Source organism: Perissodus microlepis, chromosome 15, assembly GCF_051167445.1.
Source record: "Perissodus microlepis isolate ML-2025 ecotype Zambia chromosome 15, ASM5116744v1, whole genome shotgun sequence".
Lineage (NCBI taxonomy): Eukaryota > Metazoa > Chordata > Actinopteri > Cichliformes > Cichlidae > Perissodus > Perissodus microlepis.
The window spans coordinates 34,447,464-34,465,197 of NC_140475.1; the positions used below are offsets into that span (position 1 = coordinate 34,447,464).

General features: G+C 39.4%; 1 long non-coding RNA gene across 1 annotated transcript; it reads right to left on the bottom strand.

The window, feature by feature from the left end:
• Positions 1 to 2,409: 2,409 nt before the first annotated feature.
• LOC146372550 (uncharacterized) lies at positions 2,410 to 16,879 on the bottom strand. The gene is made up of 3 exons (XR_014802813.1): positions 16,686 to 16,879; positions 3,679 to 3,805; positions 2,410 to 3,592 (listed from the first exon to the last, which is right to left on the bottom strand). It is a non-coding gene; the product is annotated as an uncharacterized LOC146372550 (long non-coding RNA).
• Positions 16,880 to 17,734: the final 855 nt, after the last annotated feature.

Below are 17,734 nucleotides of genomic sequence, written 5' to 3' on the forward strand. Positions count from 1 at the left end.
GATGAAAAGAGGAGAAAAGAGGGGGACATTTCTGTATTGAGAAGTTAGAGAGGCTCATCCGGACGTCCCGGGTGAAGCATGAGAAAGAGAGCGAGAGACAGGAAAACAGAGAAAACTGAGAAGAGGGACAGACAGACGCAGAGAGAGACAGGTGGGGTTTTAAGTGTGGGTGGTTTCTGATGCCTTTAAGCAGGATGTTTTTGTGCGCATGTATGCAAAGGTTCTTTAAGTATGAATGTGTGAGTGTGTGTTTACAGATGAATCTTGGGAGTTGGAAGCTGGAACACTAAGCAGACCTACTATTGTCAGTTTTCACCCAAAGGCTGCCAGGAAAGTTTAAGCTTTATCCTGTTTATGTAGAACATTTCCCATATTAGGTATGAAAGATGAAATATGAAAGACAAAAATGCAAACTGTTAGTTGTGATTATAGCCTCTGTCTGACATGTACCCGTCCTATCACAAAGAGATGTTATAAATTAAAGTTTGTGATATCTTTTTCTTGTTTAAACAGAAAACGGACAAAAGCTTGGTAGTAATGAGAGCTCAGTAACGTGACAACACGAGACATCCTGGATTCAGACCCCTAATTTTTAAGTAATTAAAAAAATACAAATTATTGCACAGCTGCATAGCATATCTGTAAATTGTTTCCTGCATTTAAATTTGGTGATATTAGATCAGCTTAACTGTGCAGTGGTGTAGTTTTACTCGAATCGGTATCTTGTCATGTTGCAAAAATCTACAAATACTGTCACCTTAAATGACGAATACAAATTATTTGTAAATTCCATCTGTGTTGGACCTCTTTTAATACACATGAGGAGGTGCAAGAGTGTGAGTTTGTTCCTCTATATGCATTTTATATGCATTTTTTAAAAAGATGAGACATCCTCCAAGATGGCACGCTGAGGGCAAGTGAGGACGCATAAGGTAGATTAAATGAGAAAAGTGAGAAAAGCCCATTGTTTAATTAGCAAATTTAAGGAAGTAATAAACACCTAGCTGACATTTTTCACAAGGGTTTTTAGTGTGTAATTTTTATATTGATGAGTAATATTGCTGTTGTCATATGTTGTGTTACAGTGATTGAGAAGCTAACAAATATACAACAGTGAAGCAAATGTGGTGCAGTGTGGCCATGAGTTTGATATGCTAGTTGAAGGAACATCAGCTTTATTGTGAGAGGGATTTTTGGTAACATTTTACTTTCGCGAACTTCTGTGTGCTTTTAGTGTGCGAGAAAATTTGTGTGATTTTATGTTACTGTCTGTATTTGTGGAGCCATAACCAGTGAGCAGTCAGTTTTAGAGTCCACCATTTAGCTAAGGCTGCTCTACAAATTGATCAGTTGTTCTGCAAAAGTCTCGACAGAAATCATTCTAGATCTGATTTAGTAACATTTACATTCACTTTCAAGCCAGCACAAGTCTGAACTACAGTATATGATAGTCTTAATAATTAATAGGCACATGCACGATTACCGTATGATTCCTTTTGTCTCTGCATTTCTCTGCTGCATATTTGTGAGTTGCTTATCTCATTAAAAAAATAGGATTAATTTGGAAACAGCTGTCGAGAAAAAATAAACCAACTGGGTTGCCAACTGTGAGACGCTTGGCCTGTCATGCTCCCCGTGCCAGGTTAACAGGACACAGAGCAAAGTCGGAACATCAGGTTTTTTCCACCATTTCTCTCCAGCTTTGCTCCATAAACATCACTGAAAACAAAAAAGAAACGATTTGCATGCCATTAGAGGCCAAAGGTGCACACTGATACCAAAACTGCACGACGCTTTGCAGGTACGGTGCTTAACAAATGTAAGAAACCAGCACCCAGTGTAAGATTTATGCCACCGCTGCCCAAAACTAACAGTGTCGGTAATTACTAAAATCTTTTTTGTTGTTTTTGTGATGGTTAATCCATCAGTATGCACAGACTGTTGTTTTTTTGTTTGTTTTTTATTGCCAAATTACAGTTATTGCATTCCTGAACAGGGAAAAAAAACTTTTAATGGTTGAATGTTCTTGATTAATTTCTAACTTCTCAGTGAAGTCGAGTATTTCTACATTCAGGTCAGTGAATTTAATATATTTTTTTAGCTTTAAATACTAATAAATTATTTGTGTTTTCCTGATTTTGTTGTATTTATGATTTTACCGAACACGGTAAATTCTTAACTACAGTGATGTGTTCGCACGTCAGATTAACAATAATTACCAGTAATAAATGTGATTATAGTTGGATTGAGTTGGGTTGAGTTTTACAACATTGGACCCAAAACATCTCCAACACATCTGTGTACTGCAGTCTGCTATGTGGCACAACAGTGATGACTTCATTTCAATAAATGACGCCCCACCTGGAGATGCAATCATAATAACTATAAACCTTTATTTGTATAGCAGTCTTCAAAACATAGTTACAATGTGCTTTAGAGAACACAATGAAAAGATCACATTTAAAAAATCATGAAAATACCCAATGGTAAAATAACATGATGTAAAACCTGGATAAACATTGTGAATACACTTACAGTGAACTACATAAGTGCAAAAATAAAGAAATAACATTGAGGGAATGAGAAGTATTTTACTATATAAACAAAAGCAGAATGATTTAAACCATAGATACTGAGTTTTCCTACATTAATTTTCCTTGTAAGGAGTTTTGCAGCTGTGGAAAACTGATTTCCTTTTGGCGTGAGGCGGGCTATAGAAACAGGTAGGACCTGAGGTTTGACCTGAGGACTGCAAACAGTGGCTCTTTTCATAACATGTGACTAAGTCTATAATGTAGGTAGAACCCAGCCAGTTTAAGGGTTTAAAAGTAATTAATAAACCTTTAAAGTGGGTAGCTGCAGAGATGTGATTTTGTCTCTTTGAATGGGTTAGAAGTCTGGCTGCTGAGTTTCTAACATAAATGCTGAAAATGGGACAGGGCATAATTGTGTGAGTGAATTATACAGCGGTCCCCAACCCCTGGGCCACGGACTGGTACCGGTCGTGGAGTCGTTAGATACCGGGCCGCGACAGTTGAGGCTTGGGTATGAAATTTATGGTTTTCAGGATTTTTATCGTTAACTCGGTTTCCCTGGGTTGTTTCCTGTACCAGTACTGGTTTTATTTTGTTGTATTTTTCCGTAACACCTTAAAGGCCGGTTTTTGATAATATTGTTGGACATAAATCGGTCTGTGGCACAAAAAAGGTTGGGGACCGCTGGGTTATAATATACTCAAATGCCAAAATGAGTGCATGCTGTCACTTTAACAGTTTAATGAAGCCAGCAAGGTTACAGGTGTGTGTCTAACAAGAGCTTCTGGTGAATGGGTAGGTTGTGTGAACCTGCATGAACTGAAATTTAGCGTCTCGCATACTTTTTGTCAGGAATGCTGAGGCTGAACTCACAAGCAGGACTCCAATAGTGCAGTCAAACAGGGGTTTATTTACACACCAGTGAAATAATGTACATATATACAATGATGGGAAAGGTTGGGGCACTCAAATTCTTCTTCGCCTTTATCTGCTCACTCCAACACCGTGACCACACTTACTCACACTCATTCAAGTCGGGTCCAGGGAACACGGGAAGTCTAAATGAAGAGACAGAGAAACAGGTGTCAATACAGCAAAGGGGGAAGCACAGGAAATTCACAGGTAAAGAGCCAGACACACTAACACAGGTGGGTTAACGCTCCAGCGAGGAACAGTACTCCAACCGTGCCTTAAATCCCATAGGGCCTCATCAACAGCTGATGAGATGCAGGTGGGCAGAGGACAGGAATCACAGGAACACAGTCGCCGCCCTGGTGATAGTGGAAAGAATAGCATGACCCCTGACACTTTTTCGTTCCAATTCAGATTTTCCAGACGATAAGCTAAAAAGCTGGTCAGGGCTAAAAATATTTAGTGAACACCTGAAGATATTTCAGTGCTTGACAAGAAATCTGGTTTAAAACCAATTCCCAAACTGAATGCAATTCTTTGTTTCTCTTTCAAACTGTTCCTGTGTATAATTAACTCGCGCTTCCCTCTCCCTCTCCACTTCTCCACTTTGTTTTCTTAACAACGGCTGTGCATCCCTGAGTCAGTCATCAGCCCACACATGACACTTCCCCATATGCTGGCACTGCTTGTGCAGATGCTTTAATTTCTGTAGACTGGCTTTGTTGATTTTACCAGCCGCACACAAATTCAACACTTCTACAGTACATCCTCAAAGCTGATTTGTTAGCCTTGCAAACAGTTGGTACTCAGTTAGCACTGAGACATAACATTTTGTTACTAGAACAAAATGTGTCCTTAGTACAGAAAATTCTAAAACAAAAACTGCTGTTTAGTAGCAACCCATCTATTTTAGTTTTGGATTACTTCGATGGATCTGTTCCGACTTCTTCAGGTAATTGACAGATAAAATCCTGTGTGTGATGTGTAAAGAATCTAATCTTTAAATGCAGTGCTACCATTTGTCCTCTAACATATTGGTTGGCTAAAATATACAGTTTTAACTAAATCTATCCATCTATCTACTTTTTGTTTTTGCTTAGTTTTTCAGGCAAAGGTCATTAAATTGCAAACCATGTTGTTTTGTTCTTGAACATGCAAATTTGGGCATTTGGTAGAATTTAACAGGTGGCCTGCTACCAGAATTTCTAGTCTTTGGTGACCAATCATTCAGTGTTTTGTATTGTGTATTTTTTTTACTCATTTGTAAGGCATACAAAGAGTAAACACACTTCCTCCTGACAGCCAAATACTAAAATCTGCGCCAGATGGCAGAACACAGTACACAGTCTTTAGCTTATCTTCAGGTGTGGTCCAACATTTAATAGCTTTTGCTTTCAACTGTCACATCTTCACAGGTATTGTTTATGTTGTGTATTGTTTCGTATCCATCTGTTACTGTCGGCATGTGCGGAGAATGTTTTACACTTGCTTCACGCTTTTCTTGGATGACGAGCAGGTTGACATTTTTCCCCTCATATTCATGAAAATGTGCACAAATTAGTGTTGTTTGAGATGCAGACTTGTTAAACATTTCCTAATACGGACATTTTTTCCTCTCTGTCACAACTTTCCCTCGCAGGGTGTCCTCCCATCTCTCCCTCCTGGGAAACCTTGCTACTGAGTTATTGACTTTCTTCACGCAAAGCAACGCTACTGTTCATCCCCAAGGCAGCGGTCCCCAACCTTTTTTGCACCACGGACCGGTTTATGTCCGACAATATTTTCACAGACCGGCCTTTAAGGTGTCGCGGATAAATACAACAAAATAAAACCAGTATAAAACAAAAAAAGAAGATTTATTCATAACACACGGGAAAAAACCCAGGGAAACCGAGTTAACGATAAGAACGATTAAAAAAAATAACGCTACAAACCCTGAAAACCATGAATTTCACACCCGAGCCTCAACTCTCGCGGCCTGGTACCAAACGACTCACAGACCGGTATCGGTCCGTGGCCCGGGGGATGGGGACATATGCACGTATAGCTCTAGAGTTGATGTAGGAAGCATATTGCTTTCTGCTGCCAAAAGCTGAGCTTGGACCAAGAAAACAGCTATGCCAAGTTCAATAACAACAACAATTGTCTCTGTTCTGCTGTATCGACATTTACCCTTGTCTGGTCTTAGTGTGTCCTATTAAAAAACTGATATTTTCCATCTCAAATATCTCCCTGGCTTTCATAGCCTCTCCTTCATTCTTATTCCTCTCTCTCCCTCACACAACACAACAGGTCTCCTCAGTCTAGATTCTGTTTGATGTTGGATTGCAAGCAGCCGCCTCTTCCTTTTTGCTGCTTTCTTTATTCCCTCACTTTCTTTATTTATTTAATTCTAGCGGAGGTTCACTCATCGCCTGGCTGTCTAAGCTTGTCCCCTCTCTGGCCTTTGTTCTTGATAACAGGAGCCTGCTCTGGTCCATCAGCACTTCCCACTCAGTCATGGCTGGGGCCTGTGTTACTGACAGAGGCTGCTCTAGCTTTCCAAAGCTCTCCCCACTTCTGTGGTCTCGCCCGATTCTTCTGTGCTGCTTCCCTTTCCACCTCTCCTCCCACGTCGGCCGTCTTTGCCAGCCTACTGACCATTAACTGTTCGGCACAATCTACAGGAAGTAATTGAGATTAATTTGAGTTTTAGTTAAGTATCCTAGTTTCTTACATTTTCCCAGTCTTTGACTTTGTAGTTGAAGATATGAACAGGCAAAAAAAGCAGAAAAAACTCTTTGGCCTCTCTTTGAAGACATGTGATCAAATATTTCTACATTTGTGTTTTCTTATCGGCTCAGCATGATAACAGCTCCTTTCTGTTCGGATACAGATCTTTCAGATGTGTTGTACTCAAGGAAACAGTCTTCAACCGAACAAAGGAGGCTTAATCTAACGTGGATATTTAAAAGAAGCTTAGCTGTATGAAGAAGAGTAAAAGCCTCTCAAGCCAGACACGTTAGCTATAGTAAAGTTTCAGAGATTGGTGCAACAACACTTATTTCATTGTCATGGAAAGAAATGGGCTTGTTGATATTCTACACTTTTTAAATAATTATTGTTTAGGAAAAAAGGGAAAAAATAAGATGCGTAGAATCTTTTGCAGGCTATAGCTTTTAGTAACCTTTAGTGGATTTGTAAATTTTTCTTACATAATATAATCGTGTAAAATTACACACACACATTCATATATATATAAATTGGTTGTACATTTTCTAGATGGCTGTTTTCATCTGTGGTTTTGTGCATCTGTGGCTTGTGAAATTTATAACTAACACAGGGGAATGTGCTATTAAGACCTCATTAAAGTGCTGTTATGAAATGTACCTCACACAGGATTAATCCTAAGACCTGGGGGAAAGATTTTTGCATTAATACATATCAACATATATATATGATCTTTTTTTCTCACCATTGGAAACAAACAAAAAAAACAAACAAACTGAATTTAACACATTTTTCTAGCCGTGAAATGAATGAATTCACAATTTTAAACTGGATGTTCCTCTTGACTTCTTTTCCTATTATGAAAGGAACTTTTGAACTCAAATTTCTTTATTAATCTGGGAGACTCTTATTACAAAAAGTACAGAAGGTCTTATTTTTATCATCAGTGAAATTGCTTATCAGAGTAAAAGTGTTTTACTTTCAACTTCAGATTCTGTCTGTAAAGTTTTAAAAGACAAAAGAACTTTATTCCATCTGTTTTTGGGGATAGCGATTTGATTTATGATTCATATTTAATTATTTTCTTTTTGTACAATTTAATTTCTAAGAGTTTTATTATTATTATTATTTATTTATCCCAGTGATTGCTTTGATTGATCTTTGATTTCATTACTTTGTTGTTAATAGTTTTTTTTTTTTTTTTCAAAAAGGATCACACACTGATGCTTTGGAGAAGGCTGGAGCTGAGAGGAGTAGTCAGGCTTTGGCCACACAAACAACACTTATGAGTAGATTGAGGCGATTGTTAGAAATAAAAATGCAAAAATATTTCTTTAAAAGATTTTTAACTATAAAAAAACACACATTATTAGCTGATTTTAGGCTGTTTCGTGTCAAGTATTGCACTACTGATGTTCAGTAAACGTTCAGTGTCTTTAAAAAAAAAGTCTCCTACCAAAAAGAAAAAGGGAACATATACTTGAACATTTCCTTTTTCTTTCCTTGTGTTTACTTTCCTACTGTTTTATTGCTGCTCAGCTGCAAGGTACCCCCACACTTAAAGTTTCCCGTCCTTCCCAGCCCTTGGTCTGATCCCTTGGCTGTTTGGCTGCACTGTGAGTGATGTGTTTACGGTGAGGGCTTTGGCCCAAAGCACTACAGAACACAGATATTAATTCCAGTGACGGCTTTATCTGCTTTGGGACTCCATATGTGTGCACATGTGTGAGTCTCCCATGTGTCTCGGCCTGTGAGTGTGCGTGCATGTGTACAAGCACTTTACCATGGCCCGTGTTGCCATCTATCTTTCACCGTGCAGCCTACAATACACACCACTTGTCTCCATCAAATATCTATCTCAAGCCGATTGTCCACCTGCGCTGCGCTTATATAACGTGCATTTGTATGCGGCCTGAGATCATTTCGGTAATGGCCAGCCGTTCCACGTAGATCAGCAGTGACAAGAGTAATCTGTCTGTATGGCAGCGGCTCCCACAGCGCACTGCACCCCATTTACAGTCCGTGGGCTCTTCGGCAGCACAGGCTGCAATACCAACACAGCAGAGCCAAGATGTTTTCATTTAATGTTTCTTCCATGATAGATTTCTAATGACAGCACTGTAGTTTTGGAAACATTTTGACCTCCGATAAAAACTAGCCGGGCAGATGTGGAAATACATTCTGTAATATTAAATTTGAGATCTCTAGGTAAATAAAAGCAGTGGATTGGTTGATATCATTCTATCACTGTGGAAGTGAATGCCTGCAGTCATCACTAAGGGAGAATCCCATTTTCTAAATGTTCCAGCAGATTGCTGATTGAGTTGTTTGGCCATTGAAGATAGCACCACTTACAATATAAAACATTTGAGTGCTTTTCCCCTCCCTCCGTTGCCTCAGAAGCATTTCATATGCCGTCTGCTTTTTCTGCCTTATAGGCAGTCCCTTGGCTTAATGTTTCATTTAGTTTTGAATGACAGCGCCCGTGCAGTTTGCAGTGTGTATCGTCTTACCCGTAATGCAAAGAATATGTGGAGATGAAAACGGCGTTTCAGTTGTTTTGTCTAGGGAAGACAAAAACAAGAAATGCAAAAGCATAAAGGAATACATACATCTCACCGCCAAATCTGCCGCCACCCAGCCACACACCACTCCCAACAAAGCTATCTGGTGACACTCGGGAACGATAACGTTTCTTATTCATGTTGGGGCTTTTAGATCAGAGGAGACAGCTGCTCTCTCGCCTAAAAATTTTGATATAGAAAAGTCGGAAAGGTCACAGATTCCTCTCTGCAGCACTTGCAGTCTTTGAGCTCTGATCACTATTCAGCATCCTCGCTGCCTACGGATGAGTCTTTCAACACCAGTGGACAGATACACAGCCTCACAAACATGTTTTGCAATGAGGGAAATCAAAATTAATCCCGTAGGTTGGAAACAAACTCTAAGCCACAAAACTTTTTTGGATAGCCGACTGTCAAAGGTTTTGTGCATGAATATGTATGTTTAAATTCCACTGTAAAGGGGAATTCTTGTTCAGTAGTCAGTCTAAAAAAATCCCCAGGACATAAATTTTCTGGGTGGTTAACGATTGCTTTATTGACTGATGATTATTAAGTTAAGCTTCATAGAGCGAAAAAAGATCTTGATGTGTGTCTTTAACAACTTCAGTTCAATTCAGTTTTAATCATATAGTCCCAGTTCACCACCTCGAAGTGAAAACCATGCAATTAAAAAAAGAATGACCCCGTTTGAGTAAGCAATTGGTGACAGTGAAAAACTCCTTTTTAACAGGAAGAAACCTCCAGCAGAACCAGACTCAGGGATGGTCGGCCTTCTGCAATGCCTGGTTGGGGGTGAGGGGGAAAAGGAGAGAGAGCAGAGAGAGGACAAAAGGCAAACTATAGGAGAGCGACCCAGGGTTTAATGGTTACCCTCCAGCTGACATATTGTGCCATTACCATTCATGGAAACTAATACATGTCCTATAACTATGTCCTATGTCAAATACCAGGGGTCCCCAACCCCCTGGCCGCGGACTGTTACTGGTCCGTGAGTTGTTTGGTACCGGGCCGCGAGAGTTGAGGCTCAGGTGTGAAATGTATAGTTTTCAGGGTTTTTATCATTAACTCGGTTTCCCAGGTCTTTTCCCGTGTTGCAGTTGTGTGTCTTATTTTGAAAGAAATATTTATGCATAGCGACCAGAGTGCATCAAGGGGCAGAGCATTTTAGGAGGACGCTGCTACACAATTACACTGTGAATCCGCGTTTATTTTTATATTTACACAACACCACAGTTTTTGTCTTGGTCATATCATTAATTTTGTTCTATTTATCTGCGACACCTCAAAGGCCAGTCCGTGGTGCAAAAAAGGTTATTTTTATGCTTTATATTATTAAGCGAAAAATATTTTCCTTACATTTATTTTAAGCAAAACTCTCCCCTGCTCTACACTGTGCCCACACGTGCCCCACTATAAAGCACATTATAATACATTATCCATTTTGCTCACTTTTGATATGAATGACTGTGTTGAAATGGATGTTGAGTCCCAACAATGTCAATTTTTAACTTGGTGGAAGACAATGATTCGTCTCTCCGAGCTATTGCAGTTGTCGTAATCAGGATTCTACCTAACACCATAACTTTACTCTTTGCCTAATATCCTGCGTATACAGTGCATAACTCTTTAGCTCCTATATTTACATACTTTTACAGCACTGTAATGAAAACTTAGCCCATCAATTGTACAACTATTGCCAGTTCTCTAATTTGCTGTAATGGCCGACATCATTGCTTTAAGTAACAGTATTCCAAGTAATAGCAGAGGGAACCATTTTTCTCCATAGCTCTGCCTACCTGTGCCGAGAGTGTGAATGGATGTAGTAAGTGGGCAATAATCAAATGTGTTTCTCTCTAATACGGGACGGCCGAGTTTGTCATGGTCATTTAACTTAATTGACTGGGGCAAATTATTTAGAGTAAATGAAATTATAAAGAGTGACACCTCCCTTTCTGCCCACAAAATTATGTTCCCCCTCTGCTACTCAAGTTTTGTTAGTTAGCTAAGCTGAGTTATTTCCGGCTATAAAAGCCCCATTCTTATTTCAGTCGCCAGCTGTAGCGGCACATCTGAAAATGCTTAACTAAAACTCTATCTGCTGGACATATGCACACACACACACACACACACACACACAAACACACAGATCGCCACGTACACAAACCTGCCGTGTTTGCACATTTCTTCTGTCACGTACAAAACAGCCTGATACAAATCAGCACACAAAGCAGATTGCTGAACAGAACCTCGCTGTCCAAGACAGACAGACACGCAGACAGACAGGCAGACAGCGTGCGTTTGTTTCCCAGTCTTCGCCGAGCTCCATAGCTGCCGCTGCCAAGTTGAAACAGATGATTTTGAAAGCCATAAATGAACTGTCAGTAAACAATGCCGATGGAAGGAGTTTTAGAGCGTGGATTAAAAGTGTGTGTGTTTGAAGGTGGGGATGCTACTGGAATAAAAAGAAGGCCAAAATACAATTTTAATACCTTTCAATTTAGGTTTCTTCACCTACTGCACAGACATTTCAGCAGCTTTTTACCAATCACTACGGTTAGGAGTTCATTTGATTAACAGCGATGCTGCTTGTTATTAATGCAAGAGGAGTATGACAGTTTTATAAATGGTCTTGCTGTTCCTTTACAAAAGGATGACAATACAACAGAAAAAGCTATTGTTCAGAGTCCAGCTTCCTTTGTGTGAAGAGCTGACTTGTTTATTTCAAAGAATACGACGGCTTTTGTAGAAAGGATTTCACACCTGCAATTACACTATTCTAATTTCCAAGGTCACATGAACAAAAGGAAGCTATTTAAAAAAGGGTGTCAATTAGGTGGCGAGGAGAGGCTCATCTCTCTCCAGCCCTTCTTTTTGATTTGATTTACCATGACAAGTTTATTTTCTTTAATCTGATGAGATTTAATCTGCAAAGACAAGTTTATTTTTATATAGAAATCACAGCGGCTCTAATTAGCCCACTTAATGACGAGATCTTGTGCTTTAGCATTTGTTTAAGCGCTTCTGGAGTGATATTGAGTTTTCCACATTCTCTGTTTGCCTGGTATTGCACTTGCTAGCAGCTGCTTCGAGGCTTTAACTAACAGTTAAAGCTGTAACCAGCGTAAAAATAACATTTCTGCTTCAAGGCCAGGGTCTTTCACCTCTGTTGTTACAGTATGCAGTTAACACCTGAGGTTTTTCAGAAAAGCAAGTCATTCCAAATGTGAAAGGTTCAAAGAAATAGTATATCAATCGTAGGCTGTGAGTGATATTTCTCAATCTCCTTCACTTTGGCGAATCTTGTTTCATTCATTGCTTAAGAGAGAAATGAAGATACAGCTCAGCACGTTTAAATCAAAGCAAATCGTAACAATAACAGCAATCACAGATTCAACACACCGACATCAAACGCGCAGCGCTGCGTGACGGACAGGTGCGTGCAAGGCTGACATATGTTTTGTAACCTCAGATTTTTATTTGATTTGATTCTACTTGTAAAAACTGCGATAACTGAACTCCTCAACCAACTGTTGTTGTAGGACTTGTAGTGCAAGTTTAGCCATTGTTTCCAATGTTTGTAACACTACTCCTTCAGCCGATTATTGCAGCCCACAAACCTGCGAGTAGCTGCTGCAGTCTGAAGAAGTGTATTTCACATGTTGAAAGCTTTCCTCCTGCTTCATAGCAGACCACGCCATTGTCCATTGCCAAACTGCCTGTTTGAATTACACCGACTCTGCTTCTTGTTTCAGTCAATTTGTAGAATATCATGCACAGTTACGCCACATTAATTTTTGTGACTGACGGGATGAATTCAATATTAAAATAGGTTCACATATTACACTGGAAAGCTTTATTGACTTTTAATGTTTTCCTTTAAAAAAATCTACACATTGCCTCTCCTCTGCTTCCTATGTTATTTTTTCACACCTACATCACATAAAAAAGCTTAATCTGCCTTAAGATTTACCTTTCCAAAGCCATCCCACCGTTGGCTCACATTGAATCTAGGGCTTTATTTGCTCGATTTAGTAATGTGCATGTAGCATTGTAGAGAAGCATAGGGACTTTGTTTTAGTGAGGTATAATAGCTTGTATAGTGTGGAAAAGACTGTAACATATGCCTTTTGTTAGGCAGCATATAGCTTATATACTGAGATGTAAATCTGACTGTTGATAGGGCCATATATATTGTTACATAGGTGCCATAAGTGTGTGTGTGTACTGTTCCTGTCAGAACAGATACAACCTGCAACTAAAATAATTGGAGCCATTCATTAGAAGCCAGATTGTGTCAGCTCCCTTGATCTGAATTTAGTCAGGAAAAAAAATCCACCCTCCCTCTCCGCTCATTCCACCGTCCAGCCGAGATCCAAGGACTTGCAATGAACCCAGTGTCGAGAGCCTTGCCTTAATTAGTGCATTGTTTCTGCGCGGCCCAGCATGCAACTCTCTCGGCAGAGAGCTTCATGGGAGTTTGTTCAAACTGTCACCTGGAGGCAACTTTACTTACTGCCGCATCACCTCCCCCCCCTCCCTCCTCCACTCCACGCAGACGTATTTCCATTCCTGCGTCTCTCTGCTCGCTGACAGATATACGTTCAGACAGACAGACGCATGGCGCTATCAAGGACTTCAATCTGCTTTTTCAGCAGCCAGGGAAAGCAAAGGGAGGGGAAAAAGGGAGGGAATCAATTCAGTTCTGATTATTTTAAGCTGCGTTCACACTGCTTAACTCATGCATAAGTCATTCGTAACTCCTAACTGCTGTTGTGTGTTTTTGAATTTCCGTCTGACCTCACAGATACAGCGCGAACACACACAAGTGTTTGAGTGCTCACAGCTGCTTATAACGTCCTTCGGTGGAATATTTGCGATTTAGATTTTGATTAAACCGCAGCATTTCAAAAAGATACGCTCAGGTTGGCTGGTTTTCTTTCTTTTCACCTCATTATCCTTAATTTAAACACACTTTTAGGCACTGACACGCCAGTGTTGCACAATGCTTTTGAGCAATACGTTGCAACCTTTCTTTCAAGCTCATTTGCATGTTGCATGTCTCTGCATCTCATCTTATAAAAGCAATTTCCTGTGTTTTATCCTATTCATACTGATTAGGAAATCTCAGCCCGTGATCGCATGCGAGTGAAGAACTGGGACAGTTTGAGCTTCATTGTGAATGTAACTTGAGATAAGAGCGGCACTCATCTGGGCTTTCCAAAAAATCAGGAGGAAGGCCCAAAGACACAGAGCCACTCACACTGTGTCAATTGCTCTTTAGCTCTCAAGTGAGAGGCATCGACCTTTTTCAATTTTCACAAGGAAAGAAACTGGCTGAACATCTCGAATGTGCGTCACAGGCAGAGCCGGACTAAGCGATCTCAAGAGACTCAACCGTTAAGGCAGAAAGGGTTCTTTTGTTTCCGTAAACCAGTAATTACGCTGGAGACTGAAGGATTTCCGCTGCTGTTTGATCTCGCTAAATTGATATAATTTTCCTCCACAGGAAAAAGTGAATACGCTCAGATGTACAGTAGAATGAAGCAGATATTGATGACATTTAAGATTATGCATGCCTAATTACACCCATGAATGCCTTAATGGCATGCACAGCACCAAGCATCACTCTGTTAACTGTACCACTTAAGACAAACTGCTGTGCACAGATCACAGATAGAGATTACTACTTAAGACGTGTCAAATGTTGGTCAGGACTGGTTTCCTGGCTGCGTCACTAAACAGTGTTTGATAAAGCTGGAAAACTTTGCTCTCCAAAATGCTCCCCCCTTTATCCGTGCCAACAGGGGGAGCTGCAGCATTTCTAATTGCATTGCTTACCGAGAGAAAGAGTGACAGAGAGGATAAGATGGGGAGCCCTTCGGCAAGTTGCTGTTTTTATTGAGAATGATTTCTAAGTAAAAGGAAATGTGGCTGTAAATACTCCCTTTTATTAGAAGGACTATTTTTTCCTGGATGAAGGGTTGCTTGATGATGTGTATATATATATATATATATATATATATATATATATATATATATATATATATATATATATATATATATATATATATATGAAAACCCACTCAGAATAATTATCATGTTTTATATAGGCAGAGGTGGGGTCTGAAACTCGAGCCTATCAAAAAGATATTTTAAAAGTTTCCACATCATTCAGCTTTCAGCTTTTCTTCTCTGTGTGCTGGCAGGATATATGGGCTGAAACTGGACCGCATAAAACGGGCTTGATTAAATTAAATGAAATGTGGCTCACTCATTTATTACAACTTGATCACATTAATGGCACTGGACAGTTAAATTCTTAATCTCTCATCTTTTACATTATTAATGGGACCCATGGATCATCAAATCAATTAGTGATGATAACGATAACATTGTAAAATGATGGCTTTTGATCAATTACAGCGTGGAGTGTGCAGATTAATGTAATGAGTTAATGGTCAAAGGGGCCGGATGGGAATCTGCCGACGGGTAACAAAAGGGGGACAAAACCGACCGTTAACAACACTAACGGTGAGTTTTTTTCATGGATTAGACTACAAAACTTTTCTCAGTGAAGATGATTGATTTTTTTTTTTTTTTAACTCTAGGACTATTCTTGATCCATCTCTGTAAAACGTGCTTAAAGTCTCTCTTTGGTCACAGCATGCCGATATAACAGCGTCAGTGTGCTTTGCGTTGATTGTCCAAGTCTCTGGAGAATCAGGAATGACGGGGACATTGTTTTAAAAACCATTCCCTCATTTGGTGTAAATTCCATAACATGTGATTCACATGCTTAACGTCTAAACGATCCAGTGACCCACCTTCCTTCCTGCCTTTTAAATGGACACAAAAGGTAAAAATTAAATATAGTGGTTCTTATTTTTTTTCCTACAAAATCAGTTAAAAAGTTTTGTTTTCATATGTTATATTATCTTTTATTATTTTATCTTTGATTATACATATACTTTAAATATTGGTCTGTACTTACTAGTACTTGCATGTTTAAAAGGTGTTTTACAAATCTGTTTTATTATATGGTGTGTATGTTTTTTTTTTAAATTTATCATTATAAAAGTGTTCAAAAATAGTAGAATATCGACATGAGTAATATTTAACTCTGCTGCTCATATAAAAAAAACATATTAATAAATAAAACATTTTCAATTAGACTGTTTGGTCGATGTTAAACCCAGAAAGACACCGTATTAAATTGAAGCCCAGGAATCCATGTATTGTATCTTGTCCACATGCACTAAATAACCTACATGTGTCGATATTGTCGGGTAAATATAGTACCTGAGCCCTGGGCAAAAACACCTTTCTCACTTCCTGGCTGTGTAGGAAAGAAGTAGGTGAGAAGTGGCACGAAGAAGGAGATAACAGAGACAACAGAGCAAACCAGAGCTGAAGGGCACATGACAGGCATTTGTTTGAAAGTAGAACATTTTTGTTGTTGGAAGCCAAGCTATTTTAAACGTAAAGGAGGAATCTTGAGAGAACTCATTCAGCTGCAAGAGAGGTGTTTGTGGTGGTGAAGGTCTTCTGTGTATCTGACCGGCCAGACAGTGTGCTGCCTCTGAGACTGGCTTTGTTTTCAGCTATCAAGTTGTCTGACTTTTATTGAAACGTTGGATTGTACGACTATATAAAAATAAGAATTGACTGTTTTCCCCCCTCCAAGTTTAAAAAAACAACTCTTTTTTATACTTTATACATTGTAACATATTATGTCAGTCCTATCAACACACTTTGATTTTTTTATACCTTTAATATGCTTTGAAAATGAATCTGAAAAAGCTTTCAAAAGCAAAAGAAAAAAGCAAAAGTAGTAAATTGAACTTTGAACTTATTTCTGACATAACAAGCATGTGATCACACAAAAATAATGGGTTAACACACTCTGATGAAACTTGTATGGAAGAATCCCTCACTAGCAGTATGAAAAATATATGTAGCGACTTACTGAAATTGACATTTTGTCTACTTCTTCTTCTCCTCCTCCTTCTTCTTCTAAGTACAAACACATGTTCTGCCTACGTCTCACGATGGTACTTGCAGTGGGGCTTTCCTCCGCCTCAATCTCTCTCTCTCAGTCTCACAGTTCTATTCCCTCCAGTGCCACAATCTCTCGCCTCACCAGTAGACCTGTATCATAAATCTTTCCCACCAGTCTCCCCCCACACACATCCTCTGCTGACCATTTTTACCTCCCCTACCACTCACTGCCGGCAAAAGCCCTATTAACCCCTTGCTAGGTTCTATATTGTTGTTGAATAATTGAAGGTGCCTCCAACCGCAGTGAAAAGGCACTTGAATAATGAATAAGATAGGGTGCCTTTTAATGGTGGGAGAGCCCTGTGAATAATTAAGTAGGCAAATCTGTAGTAAAGAAAACACCTGTTGCGTAGAAAAAGATCTCCTGGAGCAGTGCTGCTTTTTATGGATTCCTAAATCTATACAGTGTGGGGCTTTCCATTAACTTCTCCTACCTGGGGGAAATAAGGATGTTTTAGAAGCACAGCAGTAAATTTGTTTCCAGTCACAAACATTGCTTCATTTATAACAAGTTTTGCATCATATTTGTATAAATCTAAGCTTATTAGCTTGGAAATAGATGTTATACATGCATAAATTTGTGAACATTGTCTGGCAACCTGCCCAGTGTTTACCGTGCAGGGTTAACTATAAAGGTGTAGTATCTTCACTAACTCTGTGCAATAAGTGCCTCTAATTTTCATTCAGGATAACATTCCTAATTTGGAGTGGGCTGCGACCCATTTGAATATGATCATCTTTTAAGTGGCGCGCTGTTTAGTGCACTCATCGAACTCACCGATGATTGAAGTTTCAGCGTGGTCTGTTATGGTCCACTCTGCCGGGAGCATGATTACAGATTGGGCTGTTCAAGTGGCTTCATATTAGCCAGTCGGTTTCAGCATGCAGAACATTTAATGCACGTTCCTGAATTTCTTGCCTATTTATAGTATTGAAACCCCTACCATTATGAAAGCT